At 42.6% G+C, this 23,191-nt stretch overlaps 1 protein-coding gene and 1 long non-coding RNA gene across 21 annotated transcripts in view; one reads left to right on the plus strand and one right to left on the minus strand.

Annotated features, from left to right (window-relative positions):
• Positions 1-23,191, minus strand: part of NRXN3 (neurexin 3) — a 979,419-nt gene that overhangs the window by 377,964 nt on the left and 578,264 nt on the right. The gene's annotated exons all lie outside the window — the stretch shown is intronic.
• LOC311437756 overlaps positions 14,594-23,191 on the plus strand; it is a 73,619-nt gene continuing 65,021 nt past the window's right edge. Inside the window, exon 1 of the long non-coding RNA XR_014693683.1 lies at positions 14,594-14,716. This is a non-coding gene — a long non-coding RNA (uncharacterized lncRNA). The remainder of the gene's footprint in view (positions 14,717-23,191) is intronic.

Here is a 23,191-nt window from a genome sequence, read left to right on the forward strand (position 1 = left end):
TTAGAGCTCTACTACATATATATGGTAATGAAGCACATTCTAGTTAAAGGACAACAGCAATAGCAGCAGCAGAAGGAAACCTTCAAAGGTGAGTAATTCTGTGCCACTTTGATCAAGCATTACTCTCCACTGGAAACAGAAGATTTCATCTAGTGCTGGCAACAAGACCTAGCCTGGCTAGGACACAAATGCAGGGAGACTGCTGCTCCTTCCCCCCACACAAACACTGCTTTGGTATCAGAGCCAGCCACTGAGCTGAAATTGCATGGAGAAAGAGAAATAAATTATCTAATGTAGTCTGAGGCAGCAGGAGAGTATTTCACAAATGTAAAATTCAAAACTAGTGTGACAGTGCATCTCCAACTTCGGTTGAGGAAATGGGCCCAAAGAAAGTGCCAGAAGTCTCGCTGCTGTAGGATTAAAGTAGGATTAAAAAAATAACTGTATGGAACAATCTTGCTCTGGTGGGTATGAGATGGGATTCAAGACAACTTTTGTGTTTGCAATATCACCGATCCCACAACCATTGTACCCCTCCACTGTTTCATCCTTAACGTTATTTATTTACTGATGATCAGTAGTAATGAGATGAAAACAGATTCTGTTTTTCAACAGCACATACAAGTCAGCTAGGAAGGGAAAGAAGCGCAGGGGCCATTATTTGGAGCAGTGGGAGCCAGAGATCCCCATCCTATTATCAGTTACATTTGATATTTGATTTTCAAAATGGAAACTAACAATTTTGAAAGGAGGCGTGCTTTTCATTGCCAAGAAACTTCTAAAAATCCAGCTTTCCTTTCTTACCTCTGACTCAAGTGAGGAATGTGTATTGTACACAGGGTAAGTGAAAAAGACAACTCCACTCCATTAAGAAAATGGAGATTTTGATATTCGTTTTCATTTGATGTCAAGCTAACTCAAAACTAATACTTTTCAAGGAAAATCATGAACAGTGAGAATGGCCAAAGCTAACCCCAGGGGCCCCCGATGTTAGAGCCGACAGATGGCATACAGGCACACAATCTGGATCCTCTCTCATTCGGGCATTTCCGAGTTCCCTACTTTTCCAACAAAGCCCATAACCACCAGCTGAGTCACTCTTTCTAGTTTAAGCTCACCAACTGAACTCATTCCACGTTGTTAGAGAACATTAAACTATATCTGAATCTGAAACTACATCTGAACTATACATGGAGGAAGAAGAGATTGACCTGATAGGTCTGAAACAAGGGTGTTCACTGGGAACGCATGCAGTGCAGGACCAGATCCCCCTCCTGGCAGGATTCAGCATTAGAGCCCAGATCCGTGCACCTGAGGGAACTCCCCAATCCATCCTTGGACTTGTGGGTTCTACGAGACTCCTTGCTCCATTCCAGAAATACTGATGGGCTTAGAGAACTTCTTAGCTTTTTTTTTTTTTTTTTTTTTTTTTTTTTTTTTGTGTCTAAAGAAATATGTTCCTGAAAAGCTTCTACTTTCAACAGAGAAAGGTCTAATTGTTTTGTTTTACTTTTTCACAGCAAGCTGTATTACAACAAATGGCTCTCATTATACGGCTTTCTTAGGTTGCTAGTTACAGGCTGAAAATGATACACACCCAGATGTTGATACAGAGCCTAACCTGGCTTACATTACATGTGTCATGGTGAAAAAAAGCTTGAAGGGTTAAAATCAGACGAGACAAAGTACTAAGACTACTCCAGGCAAAATCCCACACCATCCATGAGACAGCTGGCATTTAGCAAGTATTTTTACCTCCAGCCATCTCCACTTTTCTCCCTCTCCGTCTCCCATTTTTGTAATTGCCCTTCCCATCCTGCACACGAACACACACAGGCTCACCCACTCACTCCCATTTCTCTTCTCGCCAAGAAGAGCATCCTGCGTGGGACTCAGTCATTTGTTGTCCACAGAACTTCTGGTGTGTGTCTCTCTAAATAGCTGACATCTGGAGGAGCTAGATGCTACTTATACCCTCCTTAGCACGATCAGATGCTGCTAAGGAATGTGAACAGAATGTCTCATTTTTAAAATATCTTACATTACCTTCTCTACTCCTTCCTAACAGAGATTTTGAACTATCCAGGTGATTGGGCTTTCAAAGCCATTGTTCTGGTGGATATAAATAGACCAAAATAAAAGCATACACCAGTAACAACCCATTGTTCCTGCTTTTCAGGACTCGCTTCTGCAACATATTCACTTGTTTCCAGGAAGAATATATCTCTAGAAACCTGCAGTAACAACAGGAGTACAACCCAGGTAGTCAAGGTGGAATTCAAGTCCTTTAATTATTAGATCCCCTCATTCCTCTTCATTATTCAACACACTCCTCGTTTTTATAGTGACTAAAGCAGGAGGTTCACAGACCACAGCATTTTTGTATTACACGAACGTGTTTCAAACAATGATTGTTACTGCCTCACAAAGAAATCAGGAGTCCCCAGTAACATGTAACTCCTGTAATTAAAGACTGAAAGGAATGTAGAAAGGGGAAGATGTAACATTTACTTGCAGCATGCCTCAACTTTGAATGCTTGATTTTGCAACAAAAAACAAAATCACTGAGAACAGGGCTGCCGGTGGCATTTTTAATGTTCTCTCATTCTTATCTATCTATTTAAGTGCATGTATAATCTTTATTTCAGTGGAGTGTGCCTTCATTTAAAAAATACAGATTGGACATATATGCCTGAAGTCATCCAGGCAAAAGAAATCCAAACAGCCAGCAAAGTGATGGGTAGCACAGATGCACCTAAATTGATTAAATTGCTGTTGCTAGAACATGCACACTGCAATCTCTTTCCCTTTTGGTTTATCCAAGGTACCCTGTCATTCTTCTCCAATCCTTCCAAAATGCTCTTGTTAGTGTGTTGAGAGAATTAAGTTAAGTTGACTCACCAATATTAATAGGTCTAATTCAATAGTGGCATGTTCATAGAATGCCACCTGCCTTCTCTTTAAGCAAAAACTGCTGAAACACAGCCAATACTTTGCCCAGCTGTTTCAAAAGCTAAAATTAGACACACCTGTCTTAACAGTTGTTTCAGCAGCTGGACACTGGGATGTGGATCAAAAAGATTTACTCACAGCTTTCTCTCCTCAGAGCCAACAGTGCGACTTTAGTGCCTCATCTTGCGCTGAGAGAAATTTGTGTTGCAGTGAATAGTGTGCATGAATCAAAAGAGGTCAGGATGTTCTCCTTCACCACTGCTGTACCTTCCTAGAGTGCAAGAAAAATTGCTTATTCAGTGGACTAGGTGATCAAGATATACTCGTCTCGATCTAGAAGTATATGGGGAGAAGATCTTGAACCACACATAAACCAATGCAGTGATAAGCCTGCAGGTATCATAAAACTACAGGCTTGTGAGGTCTGTATGCTTCCATTCACTGCAATGAGTTGTTAAGCCTGACAACTAAATCCAACAAGTCAAATCCTGCCAACTTTTCCATTATTGGTCCTGGAGTAATCCAGATAACATGTAAAAATCCCACTTCCACAGCACCTACAGCTCAATGTTCCCACCAGCTGTCTCCAGGCTCAGTGTGCACCTTCACTGCAGAGACCTACCCCATGTTAGAAATGGTGAACACTGAGATGTTGTAAAAGAATTAACTGTAACGGTAAAGACAAAATAAATGAAATCTTAGTGAGATTAGCTGGAGTTTCTATATCTGACCATGTTGCTTGAGAATCCCAAAACCTTGTCCTAAAGGAAGACCCCTTTTCCTAACGTTGCTGTATTTCACAATCGAATTGTTCGTCCTTTTCCTGGATGCAAATCACTTTATGCAGTGCTATCCAGAGCCACTTGCTCCCAAGCCAGTGGCAACCACTCTGGTGTGACTGTGGGACCAAGTACTAAATGGGATTAGTGAGATAATCTGTGTTAGGAACAAGTGTGCAAAACCAGGAGCTCCATGAATTTATATTGCAACTGAGAAAAAGATACATGAGACAATCCTAAATTATAGCTCTCCCAGAAGTCTTAGAGAACCCCTATAATCAGAAGCCATAAATCTGTAGATATGAATGCACTGAGTGCAAATTAACGTGCACAATGTAAACATCTCCCAGAGTATGTGCTCAAAACACGCTCCCCTGGGATGTGCACCTGTGTGTTTTCACAGCAAAGACACAAGTACATTCATCCACGTGAATGCAGATAGGTGCACACATATCTACAGAGATACCTGCACTGTACAAAAATGCACGCGAGCGTACGACTGCGCCCACACAGCTCTAGAGCTACAGGAGCAGATGCCTCAGAAAAGACTCCACATCAGCCACTTCTCATCCAACACAACTCAGATTTTCCCTTTCAAGCAGAAAGAGACGGGGGGGGAGAGAGAGAGCACTTGGCTGTCAAACCCAGTTATAAATGCTTGTCAGGAGCGTTTCTGATGGGATCTAAAGATCCTTAGAGAAGTGGGGCCATCGTGGTCAAACGGCACGAGTTGAACTCAAGAGCAGCAAAGACGGAGCGAGACAGTGACACAAAGACTTTTCCCCTCTGTCTTTCTGGGAAATAATGAACAAATCCTTCAGAGTGATTACTCTGTTACACCTGCTGGCCCCGCTCTCAAGTCTGTATTAGATGGAAGATGCTCCTATCTTCCTTTAGATTAAATGCACCTAGTAAAAAGCGATCAGAGATTGGCACGATAATTATCTTTCCTCATTAGAAAGAAAGCCCTGGTCCTGGCTGAATATGACTCTGCTGTCAAGGCCCTTTGTGGGCTGTAATAGTACTCAGCCAACATCAACGGGCACAACGCTTCATGTGAACAAAACAAAGCAACATATCAAGTAATCTTGTCTTTTTATTTGCTTTTTCTCTTCTAAGCCTGCTGAGTGAGGTGGGAAGGTGCCAAATTCCTTTTTAACTTGTATAAATGCATCTAAATGTCACAGAAGAGCCTTGTTAAGTGAAAAGCTTTCCAAATGTTTTTCTCTCCCATATCTAAAATGGATTGCTCTTTTTTTTCCCCTTTTAATTTAAAAATTGCCCTCTCTCTCAGACCACTGCCCTTGACCATTCCCGGGGCCAGCTGACTGCAGCGACCCACAGCACAGCTCATGGCATTCACCCGCAGCATCGTGCAGGATACGACTCTGCCCAGGGAAGCAGGAGGATGGGAAAACACACAAGGAAAGATGAGGCAGAAAATGACTCCAGATAGGGCATGAGCAGACCTAAAAGGTCTTTCTCCTACATAAAACTACTCCCTCTGTATTTTTTTAATGCATTTGAGCCATATATTGCTTTATTATTATTATTAATAATTTTTAATTATTATTACTTTTAGCATGAGCTTGAAGGCAGTGACTAATCCCCTGGAGCTGTGACCCCAGAGCCTGCAGCACCTCCACAGACAAGGCAGTGCCGAGGCCTTAGCGAAACACCAGCCCTGCCGCAGACAGTGCAGCTGGGGAAACTTCACTTAAAAAGGACGGAGTGGGAACAGCTCGGGCCTCCACGTTGGTGCCCATCCAGACATGGCTCTGGTAGCTGTGACGTGCTGAGAAAGACGGGTGGTGTAGTAAATTGTTATGAGAACCGTGCAATAACAGACAAGGGCAGGCAGCGCTGACTATTCTACAAACCAGAGAATTAGGGAGAGCTGCTGAGCCTGGCTGTGCTTGGTGGCTGTGCTCAATCATCTCCTTCCCTCTTAGAGCAACCAACCACGGTTCCTTCACCATCCCAAAGGTCACTCCTAGCTGCTTGGTCCAGCTCGTTCCTCAGTGTTCTCAGATTTTGAAAAAATGGCTCTGGACAATATATTACATTTCTGATCTTACCAAAAACATGTCAGGAGGAGCATCCCATTTTGTTCTGTAGATAACTCTAGGGCTCAGAGAAATTATTGTATCCTATGTTCAAGATGTTCGTGAACACATCCTATGTTCAACAAAACATGCTGCAAAATGGCATCACTGCACAGCAGCAGAAGCAGAACTGCATTAACGCATTTCCATGTCCTGCACCACTGTCAAGTGAGATGTGCGGTCCCAAGTCAGACAAAACTTGTTCTTCAAGTCATTTTGTAAGCTTTGAAAACTTGAAAATTGAGAAGGGGAACCTCAGGATCACTGCAAAGCAGCCCTCTGCAAGACAGTTTGCACGAGTTCACTGCAGCCTGGGCCATCCCTGGGTCTGCTCAGCCAGCCAGCTCAAGAGGGACTTTATACTCTGGAAAAACTAAGTCTCACAAAGGTCATTTTCCTTGTTCACCACCTGCCACAGTCGGCCCATTCCCAAGCAGAAATGGGGGCCACCCCACTACAGGCTACAATCCAGGAGCCCAGGCTGCTAAATCTACCAGCCTCTAAGGTCCCAAACTGGGAATTGGCCCCTCAGTGCAAAAAGGGATGTACATAACATAATAGCATTTGTTTCGCTTGCCTTTTCCTTTTGGCTTTGAGGAAGGGTAGAGGGAAACTGGGGGTATTTTCATGCTTCTATCTGTAATAGCTAGAAAATTTATATTCAGAAGAATTAAATGAGCAGATACACTGACACACCATGTGCCTGCAGGAGCTCAGATTTTAAGATACACATCAGACACCAGTGGCCTCAAAATTAAATTATGCACTAGCAATAAAAAGACATCTCACATTTAAGACCCAACTAGAATCCTTGATCAGTGAGCACTTCAAAATCTCTTTTCTGTGGAGGCACATCCAGGTGTTTGCTAGGCAGATGCAACAGAATGCTACTTCACTGGAGCAGTGTTTAACTGCTTTGATCATTTAAATATGCATTTATTTGCCTTTGGAGTGAGGGAATAAAAAGCTAAAATTGAGTTGTTTTGGTTCCCCACTGCTAGTTACTAGCCTTCTTGTCTAGTTAAAACTTAGCTAGGCAACAGCATTCTCCCCTGCGTGCTGCCTTAGCTTTCCCAGAACTTGTCTTCCCCTTGAGAATCTGAGATATTTCCTCTGTCTCCCCTCTCTGTGACCACCTGTCTTCCCTTTTTTTTTTTTTTTTTTTTTTTTCCCATCCTATCTCCCTGTTCCATAGGCTAGAGTAGGACAAGGAGCAAGGCCAGCACATGCACAACCCCACCTCTTTACCTTGTGGCATGCATCGTTTCTCACTTCCAGGGACTATTCCCTTCTCACTATTGCCAGCTGGCACCTTATTTGCATGAGTAAGAGCTATGCAGCCACATTACCCCTCCTCTTCTGCAATACTACAGCCTGCTGATGAGCCTGAGTAGTTTTAAATAGGGTTATGCTTTCTCTCATGCCCTCTTGCAAGCTCGGTGCTCTGCCAGGCAGCTGCAGAACGGATGCACTGAATGCTGAATATTCCCTGCGTAGCAGGCCAGCAGCAGCTCCGAGGTGGAGGCACATCCAAGCTCCTGCAGCTAACGCCTGGCAAAAAGAATGAGCCTTCCCGCTGCCTTGAAAATGATGGATGCACACAGAGGCTTTTCACAGCCTACAGCCGTCTGATCCCCCACACTGTCCCCTGGAGCCCTGCACACAATACAAATTGCCACACAAAGAAACGTGCTCAATAGCACTGACCTTACTGGTACCTAGAACAAGAGGCAACGTAAAAGGCGACAGAACTCCACTGCACAGGATCAGCCTTTGCTTGTAGGGTGTGTTTATACGTAGAGTCTACATATTCATGTATTAGATTCACTGCTGGCACATTCAAGGGGACAGCAGGAGATAACCTGTCTTGTTCCTTTTGGATGGGATTAAAAGCTTTCACATTGGTTTAGGGCTTCTTGAGAAATGCAACTGTTTCTCCCACGGATCTCAAAAGACAGTATGTTCTTGTCTCACTAGAAACAGTGAGAGCAGTCCTTTTGGTACTCCTGCTCTAAAAGGAATGCTGTAAAATTACACATATTTTCTCACCTTCTAGGAATTAACCAGATCAAAAATGTTTGACATTCTGATGAGAGAAAAGTGGCTTTTTGTTGTTGTTTTTGTTTTTTCCTCCTAACTGTCAAGTTTGAGACCTGAAAGCACAGCTGAGGTCACACCCAGCAGGAAAAGCTGCTTTACAAAGACTACGGAGTTCAACCTCAACAGCACCCGTGCAAAAGGAGCTGTAGGAACCCCTGGTCAGCATGATCCCAGCAGACCACACACATTTCACCTCTATGGTGTCCTCAAGCAAGGGGTGGGCATATACAGTGTCATGTGCTAAGTACAGCCTGTGGCTTGCTAGAGCTGAGATGGCGTGCTGCTAGCAGAGGTTAAGGAGCAGCACAGCTTCTTTGTACCAGTTGTGCAAACCAGCCTGGTAAGCCTCTGCTTTTTGTGGGGAAACTGCCTGACAAGATCATACAGTAACACAGACATCTTGTTTTCTGTATGCTCGCTAATTTGGCCCATTAACAAATTTCATTACAGTCACCTTGGTGATATTCAGCCCAGCTTTCAATTTTTGCAAATCATTCATCAATTAAAGAAAAAAATAGAATTTGCATGTCAGATTCATACAAAACACCAAAATATGCAGTGGTAGCAGGAAGAGACCCCCGAATATCCCGCTCCAGAGCCAACACCTTCTGCACAGCAGCAGGTGTGCTCGGGGCAGGTCTGAGTCTATTTGGTGCAGCAGCAGAATGCTCAGTTTTATTCTACAATGTATGTGCAATCCTGACAATATAAAAAAAAAAAAAAAAAAAAAAAAGCTTCCAAAATAACATAGGGCATCAAACTTTTCCAAAGGAATTTAGTGCCGCAGAGTACACAGAGAGCAATGCTAATCATCGCTGATTAATGGGAAGTAGGGCTGAAGCCCTGGGGGCAGAACAGGCTCTGAGAGGGGAGCAGGCTCTGCCCAGACCCCTGCCACTATTCTCCTCGCCCAGCCGAGCCCACCAGTAGTAAGCATTATTATTTTTAACATAAATAGAGGTTGATCTGCAGGCACAAAATCCTGCATAACTCCAGCATAAAAGCAGTTCCCGGTTTTGGTGCGTGTATGTTTTGATACAGCCTGTAATTACGTGAGCACACAATACTCGTTCTGCCATGACCTTTCCTTCACACAGCGCGCAGGAAGAATAACGCCTGTTGAACACAGAGTTATTTGATACCATGGTTTATCTTCATTGTTCAATTTGTGGCCCCTTCTCCCGCACACAAGTCTAATCCGGCTCTGAAGAGTAATTTATTTCCACGTGTGCCTTTCTGCGGTGCCACTCAGCGGAGCAGTGGACTGTTTTGCAAAAACTAATTACTTTGGACAGCACCTTCCTGAGGTGATAGGCTCACTTTACAAACGTAGAACTCAGGAACAGAGGAATTAAGTCAAAATGCCCACTAGGATTGAATGTGCGATTTCAGATGGCAAATTCCGGTTACACAGAGAGCTTAGCACCTTATGGCACCTCGCACAGTGGAAGCACGCTTAGCGCTGACCTGACTGCTGCTTTCAGGCACAATATTGTTCCCATCCAAGCTGTAGGATCTCCAGTCAAGGACCAGAACACAATGAACACATAATTCAGGGATGGCTTGGGAAAAAAGTCCTGTTTTTTGTAACATATCCAGCATCATACCATGCCCATGGGGGAAAATGAGGGGCAGACAGAACAAGATGCCCCTTACTGCTTTTTTACTCAAAAGACCTCCCTCCCCGGTGAGAATCCCCCGCCCCATCCACTACACATGCTGCTTCAGCACAACTGAAGCAGGCATCCTACGCACAAGGCAGGCCTTTTTAGAGCAAATCTCCAGTTAATGCCAGAAGCTCATCCTTGCTGTGCACAGCATGGGGAGAAAGTCATAGGGGGGAAATAACAATTAAAGACGTTCGCAACGATCACATCATAAAGCCTGTACCAAAGGAGCACAAGTGCGGTTCACCAACACTGATTTTAAACTGTTTGATGTTCAATTCTCCCTGTTCCTTTCAGATTTGTTAAATATGGAACAGTTGTGAGTTTCAAAATATATATTTATGTACTAATAGATATATTCATAAATACATGCATACAAATGCATACATGTACACACAAAACCACACAGCCTTCTCTGAAACTTACTTAAACTTCCAGTGAGTTCCTTTTGATTTAAAGAGATGCTACCACATCCACCAGCATTTCTGTTTTACATTTTTTATTGAACAAATCTAGAACTGAAAACTAGATTTCCTTCAAATTCCCCTACCTGCATGATGCAAGGAAATGAAAATGCCTGTCAGCAAAAGTAATGTGTTTAATACCATGCCAGCCCTAAACATCAGTAGAGATTTCTGTGTATTGCAGATAATTCTATCACCAAGCCATATTGCTCTGTGATGTGCTTTTATCTTTGCTGTAGGATAATATCAATATTTCAAGCATGAGCAAAAGAATGTTTTATGAGATTGATGTGGGAAAATACAGTGACAAGTACATAAAAAAGGGCAGAGAAAAATGCCAGGTAGTCATCATAAATGCCTTCCATTCCCACCGGAATTTGTCTAGTTTATCCAACTCTAATCAACAGGTTGAGGTCCACTGGGGTCCCAGTGACTTTGATTACATTTTCAGTGCTGAAGAAGAACAGCAAATGAAAGAGAGCACTGATAACGGTGGGGAGGCTGTCACCTACATCATAGGAGCCTGCACTACCTTTACAGGCCAGAAAGACATATTTCATTAAGCTTTTAAATTAAAATAAGTGAATTATAAAGGAAGAAAATAGAATGGGAAAGAATTGTATTAAGCCATTTGTCGTATTGCGTATATGCACCCCATAAGGGCAGGATCTCACAGGCTGCTGAGATACATATATGCTCACAGGAACGACCTCTGCAAATCCACAGTGATGCCCCAAGCAGGCAGCTATGTGGGCACCCAAACAAGAAGTTCTCCCTGTCTGGCTCTGGTTGAGTGAATTATTCACCTTGTCTACCTCTGCAAAGGACACAGCTCTTCTGAGGAAAACCTCTGTGTTACAGATGCTATTACACCGACAAATAAGGTGTTTTTCCCCAGTACAGCTATCTCTGCCCCACACTGGCAGAAGATATAAGCTTGTTGATATAAGCAGTGACTATAACTCTTCTGGCAAATTCTCTAACACAGACAATTTGTTATATTGTCTTTTTTTCTCTGGGGCTTGCAATTCCTCCCTGTTTGACAACAGAACTGATGACTATTACTTAACCCCTTTCCAGATTAACACTGCAGCTGTTCAGCCAGACTGATGTTTTATGGCATGCAGTATGGTGTTAGGTACCTCAATACTTGGGTGCTCAACTAGCAAACCCTTGCAGAAAGCTGAGTTTCAGGAGAAGAGTGATCAACACGTTCTGCAGTGAGCTTTTAAACCCCGTTTCCAATCATGAAAATCAAGGTAACCAAACCTGCTAGTCACTTCTGTAAATCTTGACTTGTTTTGATTGGAAGCAAAAGCTAATCTTACAGCCCAACGTTTCCTAAAGTGCCCTCCAACTCTGCTGTCCCCTTATCTCCCCGACTCAACGTGCTGTCCCTGGGGACATTCTGATAGTTTTAGTCCATCTGGAACACTGCTCGTTTCAAAGCCAATTTAAATGAAATGCCTAAAAATCTCTTAGAAAATAACTCTCATAATAAGCACTGTACCTTTTATGATGTTACATTATTACCAAACAGTAAATTCATTTGTTTCCCCAAATCCCTTACCGACATCTTTTAAATACATAAATAAAAACAGGGAATTTCAGTAGATATTATTTCACAATGTGTGGATCTGAGACATTTTAATAAGAAATGCACCTCCAGGCTAAGAGGTATGAATCGTACACCAAAGGGAATGCTTTAATACACTGTTTAATGCTATCATCAAAACTGATGATAGGATGATGGCTTTTATACATTTTAACATTTCTTTAGAGCTAGGAAAAATGAGTGAGAACCAGATTTGCATATTTGCTAAGTGTCAGAAGTGACACTGCAGCAGGCAGACAGCATGCAGCTCCTACAATGCTCCTTCTCACTGACCACAAAATACTACCTGAACAGGGAGATCCGTGAATTTCCTCTAATGACCCTCTGGAGATGACTCCTACATCTCCTGGGTGCCCCACTAGGTCATGCACAATGACCCTCATATGCCACACCCTACCCAACCACATACAACATGTATTTTCAGAAGCTTTGCCCCGTAGTCAAGGTAGACCTGTTACCAGCACTTGAAACAGGAGCTAGATGGACAGGATACCCGATCAGCCAGGGATCAACCTGGAGCTGGTGGGAGCCCCACATACCCTTTGCTGGGCAGCAGGACATGCTGGGCACACAGTATGTGCTTGTTTACGGTATTCCTGTGCAGTCGGGTTGACCAGGTCACTTCTTAGTATTTGAGAAACTTGCTTTTTAGGAGTGCTTTTAGACTTGTGAAATGCCATGTAAAAATAAAGTTGGCCTTTCAGTGTTCTGTAGCAGGTCTGCTACCCAGTTTAGACCAACTGTGCAGGTCCTAGCAAAAAGAATTAGCCTGCACATAAATGTTTTATCTTGCTTTCTTATTCTTCCAATGAACAGGAAGTCCCTAGGGACCCGTTAACAGTGAATAATACAAACTATTTGCAGCTGTCAACAGAAAAAGGTTTTTACACCTATCAATAACGTATTAGAGCACTTCACAATGTGCATTTGTTCTTAGTTCTACACCCTTTAAGACAGACGCTAGCACTTTTACACATTCACTGGAGGTAAATGGGGAACACACAAAGACATCCTGTGCTTGTTTTCTGGAGAAGGGGACCTTGCTTATTCCACAGCAAACCATTATCTTTCTGAGGACCAAATAGTCACTTTCAGACAATCAGGCAACATCTTCCGAGTTAGCGCTCAGATATATCAAGTATATAGGACAACTGCCTAATTTACTTTTTGTTGGGTTCCTGTCAAAGCAGCAGTTCCCCTTCTCCTCCTGGTCAAGACCCATTGTTTCACTTCCATGGCAGTGGAAATTTTTCCAGGCTGGAGTGAGCCTTCTTTTCATAGCTTCACCTCTATTCACAGGTGACGAGTCTTGAGCAATTTTTTTGGTAAAGGTACGATTGGTGAAAAGGTCAGGAAAGCCCACTACCCCAAGACGTACTGAACAAGACAAAAGAATTTCTAGAGAGTGGACTTTTCTTTAGAACACTAATTTCTGAAGCACACATGCAGAGGGGAAGAATGTGAATAACACAGGTAATCAATCTGAATTTCAGCTGGCTATTCTCCCCTAGCTTCTCTCTCTATACAGCTAAGACCTTCCTCCAGTGTTTCTGGGAGTTCTTATAAACTTGGCTTCTCCCAGAATTGACTTGCATTCACTCAAATGTGTATGCTAACATGTGAAAATATACCTCAATGTAAAAGTCTTCATGAGCTTTACAGAGATATGGTGGTTTTTTTTTTTGTGTGTGTGTGGTTTTTTTTGTGTGTTTTTTTTTTTTTTTTTTTTTTTTTTTTTTTCCCTCAAATATAAAAGCACAGCACATTTAGGGTTCATTTATGCTTTACCTCAATAATAAATAGCTGGCATTTTGGCATGATCTGGTTTTCTGGTTTTAAGTCAAAGACAGTACACTATCAGGATCTAAAGCAGCTTCAGGAAATGAAGTTCTCAGGCAAAGAAATACTTCTATTTATTCATACCTCTGATAGGTTTCCCATTCCAACTTAAAAAAAAAAAAAAAGTCAATAACATACAATTATTCCTTACTCAGGCAATATGAGCACTGCATCAAAGTTGCCTAAACAGCTATAGCTAGGAAATTTCACAGGGCAAGAGATTTTTTTTTTTTTTTAAGAAACATAAGTTGATTTGGGTCTTAAAACTGTATCTATAATTAAGCACCACACTTGTGGATTCTCTTTGAGTGCTGAACAGGCAGAGCGCTTCTCCTCAGCTCTGCATTGCTGCTCTGCGATTATGTCACAACTGATCTTTAACTGTTCCATCTGTGGGTTATTCATTGCCTCTCCTCATGCTCGTCTGCTGGCTATTTATAAATTAAACTCCACTATCACAGCATTCACTAGCTTCCTTGAAAGAGAGTCTAAATTTGCAGAATAAAATGCTGAAGTTGCACAAAGACTCCCTACATTGGGGGGAAAAAAATAAAAATCCCATCTCAGAAACAGCAGAGTTACTGTGGATAATTGAAAGTATTTCTACTTGGGTCTATTCTAAGTACCTCTATTTGATGCAACCATTTTGGACTTTCAGGAGGCATGAGGGCACAAACTAGCTTACTGAGAAACATTTGCACATACGATGATAAAGTCCTGGCTTGCAATATATTGGAAAAAGCAATCACCACCAGTAGGTGGTTTAGCTTCCCATAGCTTCAGAAAGACTCTGCATAAGTGACCAGAGGCTGAAAATCCCTAGGAATCTTACAGCCATACGTTTCTAGAAATAAGCCCTAGGAACCAGATCCTCAGGTATAAGTTGTCACATTCCCATTGCTTTTGGGAAGTCTTCTTATTTACACCAACTGAAGAAACAGCTTTTATATGTGTAGGCTCCACAATTCTCTTCCTGTGAATAAAATGAGAATGATAAAAGCTAAACATGTATGAGGAGCTTGAAAATGAAGCAAGTTCTGCTTTGTCTCACACTAGTAAAATCCTGAAAAACGCAAAGCTTGGAAGAGTCCCTTCAGATGCACAAAGCAAAACCTGGCCAAGGCAACCTGCAGAACTAGGAGCACACATCTTGGTCCGTTTTTTTCGCTCTGCCAGACTTTTTCCCTGACCTTGGGTAAGTTGATTAACCTTTCTTTTCTAACTGTGGTATGACTCCATGCCTTCCGTAGAGGTTGTGGTGCTTAATTGGCCAATATCTCTAAAATACTTGAAGTGCTTTGGATGAAATATGTTGTGCAAGAGAAATAATTGAAGTCAATGGAGCTGTGACAACTGACACTAGCTGAGGATCTTCCCCCTGGTGTTTAATAGGATCAGAAGGAGGCTCAGTTGAAACGACAGGAAGCTGGAGAGACATTTGGTGGTAATAAGATCATAAATGAGTCAAAGGGGTTACTATTTGCTGTGGTAATACTCAGCATTTTTCATCTTCCAGGCACTCTATCAGCATCCATTAATTCTCAGACCTCCCCTTAAAGAGAGGTCTGTAATATGTCCCCCATTATACAGATAAGAAAAATCAGGCAGACGGGTGATGTGACTTAGCCAACAGAACAAGATGCGAGAAATCAAATTCGAGCCCCTGGCTCCTAAGCCTATTCTCAGGACTCCCTTTTTCGGCACTCTTTTTTTATTACACGTACATTTTCTTATCTTTCTCTTTCAATGATGAAAGCTCATCTATTGCTTCTTTTTCCGCAAGCATCTCTGCCTAATTCCCTGCCAGATACTGCTCAGATGCTCTCCCATAAAATTCTCAAAGCCCGCAGGCAGAAAACAAAGCTGAGGGGAGTACTGCTGGGCCGAGCAGCTCTCCTTGTCTCAACAGCCCCGTTCCTCAAGTACCAAGAAAGAATTAACACTATTTGCCCTTGCAAATATTTTTTATTGCTCACTATCAATCCCACGCAGCACCTGGCTGCTCCCCTGCAACCTCCCGCCTCAGAAGCGGTTCTTCCTCGAACATGCCAGGACAGGGTCTGTCACTTCAAACTGCCTACTGCTCATCGCAGGAAGAGATTCGTGACCTGCTTAAGCCCGTAGGAACAATTTTTGTCGTGGCTTCAGCTCTTGCAGGCGCCTGCCGTGAGAGGACGCGAGGCTGAGGTTATGTAACTGTGCTGGCCAAATCCAGCTGTTTTCAAGGAGCCCAAGCACAGCTGCTCTGCTCCCACCCCCATCTGCAATGGGTGCCAGGCCGGGCTTTTCCATTCAGACAGATGCTCAGTCTGAATAATGGCCTTAAGGGGAGTCTCCACAGATTAGTTTCGATGTAGAGAGAATAAATGTATTCGAATCAGTACCCTACTTCAAAACACGAAAATATCACAGTGTGCCTAGATGCTGCTGTGCTAAAGTGCTGTGGCAGATGGAAGAGTAACATGAAATGGTACAAATTATTCAACTGTTATAATGTTATCAATCTGCAACAACCCCAAAGAATGCAGTTTACTTTTTATTATAAAGACTTCACTGCTGCTTACAACAAGGGTGCTACAGCAATATTTGGGGTAATTACTCTTGAATGCTAGAGATTTTTATTTTACTTTATTTAAGCAGCATGCCCTAGATTTACACTTAGAGATCGGAAAGCGGAGCCCTGGCTACATTAACTTTATTTAAACAGTAGCCCAAAATGGGATGGAGTAGAAAATGTAAAACACTATCCTATCAAACCTCAGCACTTCCTTCTGCAAACACCACAATGAGCCACACTTGCATGTGTTATTTCCTGACTATCATCCCTCCTTGCAGAGGGAAAGCATTTTTTTCCCCATTTAAAAACAAACAAAAACATTTTAATTACAATAAAAGTGCAAATTTTGTTCCAAATTAAATTTGAGATAATAAGGAACTAAAATGAGTGTGTGTGATTAGGTAATCATTTTTCTTAATTTTCTGCAGAACAGAAAAGTAAAGAAGGATGCATATTTGCACTTGTTGACAGTTCTGTGCTTTGATGATGATATAACACTTCAGGTACATCTGTATTGTATGTATTAGAGACAAAATGCCAGGCAAACTGTAAAGTTCTCTCTATTCAGATGATATGGCAATAACACTCAGCCAAAAACTTCTGTGAAGACATTATTATTACTGGTGGCTTCTTCAGTGTTTTTGCTTACTAAAATGTATCTTCATTAGAGCAGATTTTGTCACATTTCAAAAAATTTGATTTGCATATTCGGTTCTTAACACATATCATCTGTTACAATCCAAGTGAACTCCATAATAAAAGTTTAACTCAGAGCTAACAGACAGGGTTCAGCCGCTAGGGACTCTGACACTGATTCCCTGCATAACCTTGGGAAAATCTCTTATTTCTTGTGTTCCTCTACTGGGAGCTATTATGCTTGATTCATTAAGTTATATAAATGTGATTCAAGACCATCAAACAGAAGTCCTTAAAGAAAAAGCACCACCGTCATAGACTTACATTAAATTATCTTAACAAAGTGAATGCTATGTTATCTTTAATTACAAGGTAGGAAATGGAGGCAGGCAAATTCACACTATCTGATACCTAATGTGATAGGGAAATCTGTGACAAGTAGATGAACAGATTCGCAACACCTAAAACATCAGAGCCTTTGTGCAAAACTACAGGTGAAAGCAATGGCATGTTTCACTTAGAGGCTTGCTCAGAGCACATCTCCTAATGCTGTTTGTCTGAAAAAACAGAAGAGAGAAGGTAGCAATTACCATTGGGGAAAACATAAAAGATGACTGCTGTGCGTGTGCCAGGCATTGGGGAAAATTACTACTTTGTCTTTAGCACAGAGATGAGATTCTCTCTGCAGACAAACAGAAACTCCACTGTAAATGCAAAGTCCAGCTTTGTTCAACAAGGCAAGGTGATGAATTCAGCTGGATCAGACATGGAGCCACTCGCCACCTATTTTGGGCAGAGGAGTTTTGCTAGCAGTCTGGACTGCATACCAGTTACCTAGAAGAGGTGGTGGTGCCATCCCTGTGTGGAGAGATGTAGCGGGTTACTGACGGGAATTACTCGGGATGACAATGGGAAGCTGAGTGGTCATGAGCACAAGAAAGGCAATCGCAGTTGGTAGTTGGCTTTTTGGATGGACTTAGATGAAAGATAGCTCTGTGCTGGCAAATGGACCAAGTGTACTTTCAAGTTTGGGAATAGATTCCGGGATTTTCCCTTCCCTTGGCAGCACTGATCTGGATTAGTGTGTAATGATATAGTGGGTATATCCCAAACACACTGATGAGATACTAGGTATGTGAACTTTTCACACTTAGGCCTGTAGAGAACTACATGGCTGCTTGCTTAGAGAGAAGGACCTTGACAGCCTAAATAAATAAAAGAAAAAGAAACACAACACAAAAGCCCAAGGGAAATGGGGCTAGACTGTAATGAGAAAAAGAATAAATAAATGGGAAGCAATGTGCAAGCGGCACTTAAGTCTGCGAGAGGTTAACACTAACCACTTACTCCAAGCTGAATAAATGCTGCCTGGGGATTGCGATTAGAGCAGGCAGCTCAGGGGAGGCAAGAGCTCCCCAGAGCCAGGAAGAAGCCCAGGGAGCTTGGCAGAGTAGCGTGTGTTTCTGAGCAATACCCACATCTGACCAAAGGAAAGATGATGATTGCAATACAGGTGTAAGCACTCCGCTCCCATACCACCCCCATCTAATGCAGTGCCATCATGCTGCCAGGCTGTGCAGAGATGTCATGTCATTGTCACATCACCGCCTGGGAGTCTCAGCACGACTGCAGCTATCACGTGCCCTGCCCCAACTGACCGCCCTGTGTAGACAACAGCTTGAAATGCCTCCTTATCACTTTACAGTCCCAGCTCAGAGACAAATGAAGAGGCAGTCAAATGCAGATCAAAATCCTCTTCTGAATACTCTGCCTCTTGTAATACCGCTGCTTTTTCAGAAGCAGGTATTGGGTAAGACTGCTCAGGCACAGCCCACAGACAGAAGCAGCAGCCAAATTATTCATTTACTTGTTCTGATTCTTATTACATTCTACCTCCAGGTACGTAATCAGGCTTTTATTCACCTAACTGCTTTATCCTCTAACAAGCTATTCATCTGAAGAGTTTGCGCTGCAGGATTTCCACTGTAAGGATCTTTCTTTGTTGTGTTAGAGATGGAATTCACTGCTTCAGTGCCACGCTGCTGCTCATTAAAAATAATTTCCCAGTGAGTTTGGTTCCAGTAGCTCTTCAGTCATATTAAAGGCCCTGTTGCAGCATTAGCTCCAGAGAGCATGCTAAAGACCAGCAGGGAAAATGAATGGGAGAGGAGAAAACAAGAAGCTGGAAGGGCAAGACAGATTGCTGGCAAATGATAAGCAAGCCCAGACGTGCTGCTGCCCACTGGGGTAGCGATTCTAGCACCCTGGGAAATGTGTTTCACTGTACAATCAGACTGTGTCCTCACCAGAATGTTTCCCCAGCCCCCAAACACAGCTCTTTTTATTTTCTCTCCTGCCCTTCCCTCTTGCCTGTTCCCTTCTGCCTTACACCTTCCTTGGCTTTTCTCCTTTATTACCACATCTTCCGTGCTTCCTACAGATGCTTCGGAGCTTGTTTTCCAAGCACAGATTCTTTTCAATCCTTGTGGAAATTCAGTACAAGGAAGGTCTGTGACTTATAGCAGCAAAATCACTAGCAGGAGCACACGAGATGGCATGTGCAGCTGCCAGTCAGCTTATTTCAGCTCCTTTGCTTTTGGAGCAGGCAGCTCCCACATCAGGAAGTTTTGTGTGTGTGGTGTAGAGCCCACTTGCAGCAGCCTTCTATTTGCTACAATATGCGACATAAATTGACAACTTTCAGTGTAGCTCCCTGTTTCCACATAAATAAGCGAGATGGCACAGTCTGGAGGTAAAGAAAAATTATTTCAAGATGCAAAGCATATTAATCTTCCTCCTTTTGTGATTTAACCACAGGTACCAGTCAATGATCTATTGTTAATATACCATGTAAATAATGAGTCACATTATTCAATGAAGCATCAGCTCAGGCAAATACAGGAAGAAGAAATGTACAGCTTCTCACTGAGTGGGCCAATTTTACCTCCAATGCAAGCCAAAAGCCTTCCTGAGGCTTTTCCTCAGCTGAATACAGATCTATTAGAAAAAAAAAATCACAGTAATTTAAGACTCCTTTAGCATAGAAGTGCTGATTGCTTCAGGGAACTCATGACAGTACAATGCCATCTACTTCTCTTCACCTAGTAGAACTGGAGATGTGGGGCAGCCTCTTGCGGCACTCCTGGACATAGAAAAAATAATGTGACTGGCCACACAGTTCAGCCTAAGGGAATCTACTAAAAGATCTAAAAAGAAACTGCTTTTCTTGCTTAGAGAGAGAATATTGCTCTAACCCTAAGTCAGTGTGCTGGAAACCTCAGTGCCTCAGGTGATACTAGAAGACTTAAAACCACTGGGCTTATACTGCAGGGAGAGGCTCTCTGGACCTTGTCTATCTTTAATCTTATTGAAAAGAGCTGTCCCACTCTCTGTGACCATGTAATCTACTAGGTGGACAAGGGAATGTAAATTGGGGCCTCCAGGCTTGAGTGGCTCGTGTCAGTATTCACTACAGACTGTCCGCTTTGTTCCTCCACTGCACCACAGGAGTCCTTTGATTCACTTCTAGCTTCCTGCCATTCTAGCACTGCCAGGTGAGAAATGGCTCTTCTACCTGTGTTTAAGCCCTCGGGAAATACTGCAGTCTGTTTCATCTCCAATATTTGCTGACCTGGTATAATTTGGGTTGTTTCAGGATGGATGAAGCGGGACCTGAGAACTAGGTATCCAAAAGTGCTACTGAAATGAGAAAATGTAAACAAAATTTAAGACTTGAAGTTAAAGCCTTAGACACTCCCTCTCTTCCAAAATCTCAACTGTAACCTGTCAGCACAACAGCAGGTACGGCAATACAAAACGTACTGGGAGCATGCCTGTCCTCCTCACACTGGTCCAAGGGGAGGTGATGGTAAAGTTGGAGAGTATCTTTCTCCTGAAGGGGAAAGTAGTTGCTTTTCCATTCAACGAAAGATGGAATTAAAGCAAAGAGAATGTAAAATGATGAAGCCAGCATCAAAGAGCAAGCAGAGGCAGAGCTGAGAGCATAAACAGACCTTCTAGGTGCCCGGCCAGTACCCTCTCCCAGAAGGTGTGCTTTATAAAGCACTTAAAAGAAAAATCTGAATACCGACAGATAGAACAGATATCCCCAGAGGACTGTAGAAAAAAATTCAGAGGGGACACACTGGAAACACTGTTTCCTAAACAATTATGTAGTCCCAGCCCTTGTAAATGCATGAATGTATGAATACCCGTAAAGAAACAACCACGAACTGGTAGCACACGTATAAGAGAAAGCCTCACAAGCCACTTGGTGCTCTTATCACTCCTACCTATTCTTTACTGGTTGCAGTATGTGTCTTCTAGCTAGACTTGCCAAGAGCAGTCATCAGCACATGGGGGTGACCGCTGGTCACTGGCCGAGGTTTGGACTGCCTGATTTTGGGACCTGAGGCAGCACAGTTACACCGCAGGCGGCACGGCTGGGACTCGCCACAGGTAGGCCTCTACCCCTGGGCAAGTCAGACGATTTCCTTCAGAGACAATGGCGGCATTTCCTAGGCTGAAGTCATCTGGTGTCTTTTAGATGTCTGGGTTAGAAAAAGGGTAGATACTAAGCCCACATGGCCCACATTGAAACGTAGGCTGGAAAGCCAAATTTGAATGTGTCAGCAGACAGATACGTATACGTGTGTAATGGAACTGTACCCCAGTCAACAGATAAGAACTGAAGATTTAGGTAGCTTCATGTAAAATTCAAGTACTCAGAGCTAAAATGAAAGGTTACAAGAAGTGTCCTGTAGCTTAAAAATGGAAGCTCATGTGCCACAAAGACCAGCAATGGTACCATGCTCCTTCAAGTACATTCCCCTGTATCGCTGCGTGCTGCCAGGAGCCAAGTGGTACAGGATCCGTACCGTGCTCCGCACCAGGCTGTTCGCCACCAAATCTAGAGTATGCACCAGGGAGCTATAGCAACTGGTCAACAGAGGCTGGTCATGACATTAAAAACTAAGACTGTAAACCCAGATGAAGTCCAACAAGAGAATACTACAACTTGAGGACCCAGATTTAAGCCAGTATAAGTGTAATTTGATTCAGAGTGCAGGGGTTAGTTTGGCAAACCCGGTTCTTTCTCATGAATTCAATGAAGGGAAGGTAGTTAGCAATGACTAATCAGAACAGTCTCTTAGGGAAATGTAGAGTTTAATTACCCTAGTGTACTATTCAGTGACTTCCCTAGACATACCACACACTGCAAGATACGTGACAACGTGGGTGCCGCAAAGTTTGTATCGTCACGAGCTCGGGACAGCCATGTTAGTCACGAGTTTGATTCCTGTCTCCCTCTTCCCCGAAGTGCATTAGCTGCTATGGAAACAGTACCATTAGAATGGGCAGGGCATCCAAATGAAGGCCATACTTATGCTAAATGATGCATCCTCTATTCAGAGCTCTAGCTAGGTCTAATAACGGCGTATTAACTAGTCCAGGTCCATCACACATGGTTTGAGGTGCGTTTCCACATGGAGGAGGTAATTCAGAGGAACATTATGGTTCATTTCTTTACTCTTGACTCATGGTAGGTTTCTTATACACTGTAATGTGATGAAGACAACAAATTGCACAGCCCAAACAGCTGCAATGGTCAGCAACGTGGTATTTAGCTAAGGAAGGTTAAGAAATACCTTGCTGCTCCTAAAATGTAAGACTAGAATCCCTCTGATGAATTACAGCAGCGATTAAATTCATTTTTTTTTTTTTTTTAATATTTCTTGCAATTTTGCTTTTAAAAGGAGGATGCAATAGATGCTACTTCAGCTGGATCAAGAGACTCACAGAGAATCTAGACTTTTACATCCTCTTGTGAAACACCACATACCTCCCCCCCCCAAAAAAAAAAAAAAAAAAAGAGACAGAGATACAGATACAATCAAAATCAAACTTTAACAAAATAAGACAAACAAAAGAAACAAGCAAACAAAACAAAACGCTCTCTAATTTAGGGGCCCATCAAATCCTATATTCTCAATGAAAATTTTTACCAAAAAAAAAACCACAATGAAACAAGAACTTCCTTGCTTGATCCAATCAATGGCTCAGCTGTTCCTGTATCTAAAAGTGACACCAGCCAAATGTCTGCAGCAAGATGTAACCAATTCGCTTTCAGCTGCTGCTACTCATTTCAATCCTATTGCACTGTAACCTGCATTGCTAAACTCCTGATCCCAGTCCCTGATCACAGACAGGACACTCTGTTTGGTACAGCTTAAAATGGCCTGAAATACTCACTAGATTTTAAAGAGCATTGAAAACCATGAAATAATACTAAAAACAACAATTATAATACATAATGCTTTTCCAATAGGAATGTATTGGTAATCTATTTAACTTCCACAGTTTTTCCTGCTCTGCAGTTACTTAATAACTAAAGCATAAATTCTGAGCTATCACAAGGAAAGCAACAGTCTGGATCTCTCATGCTACCCCTGAAGCGACTGAAATATCTTTTAAGAA

Source organism: Aythya ferina (assembly GCF_964211825.1).
Source record: "Aythya ferina genome assembly, chromosome: 5".
NCBI classification, from domain to species: Eukaryota; Metazoa; Chordata; class Aves; order Anseriformes; family Anatidae; genus Aythya; species Aythya ferina.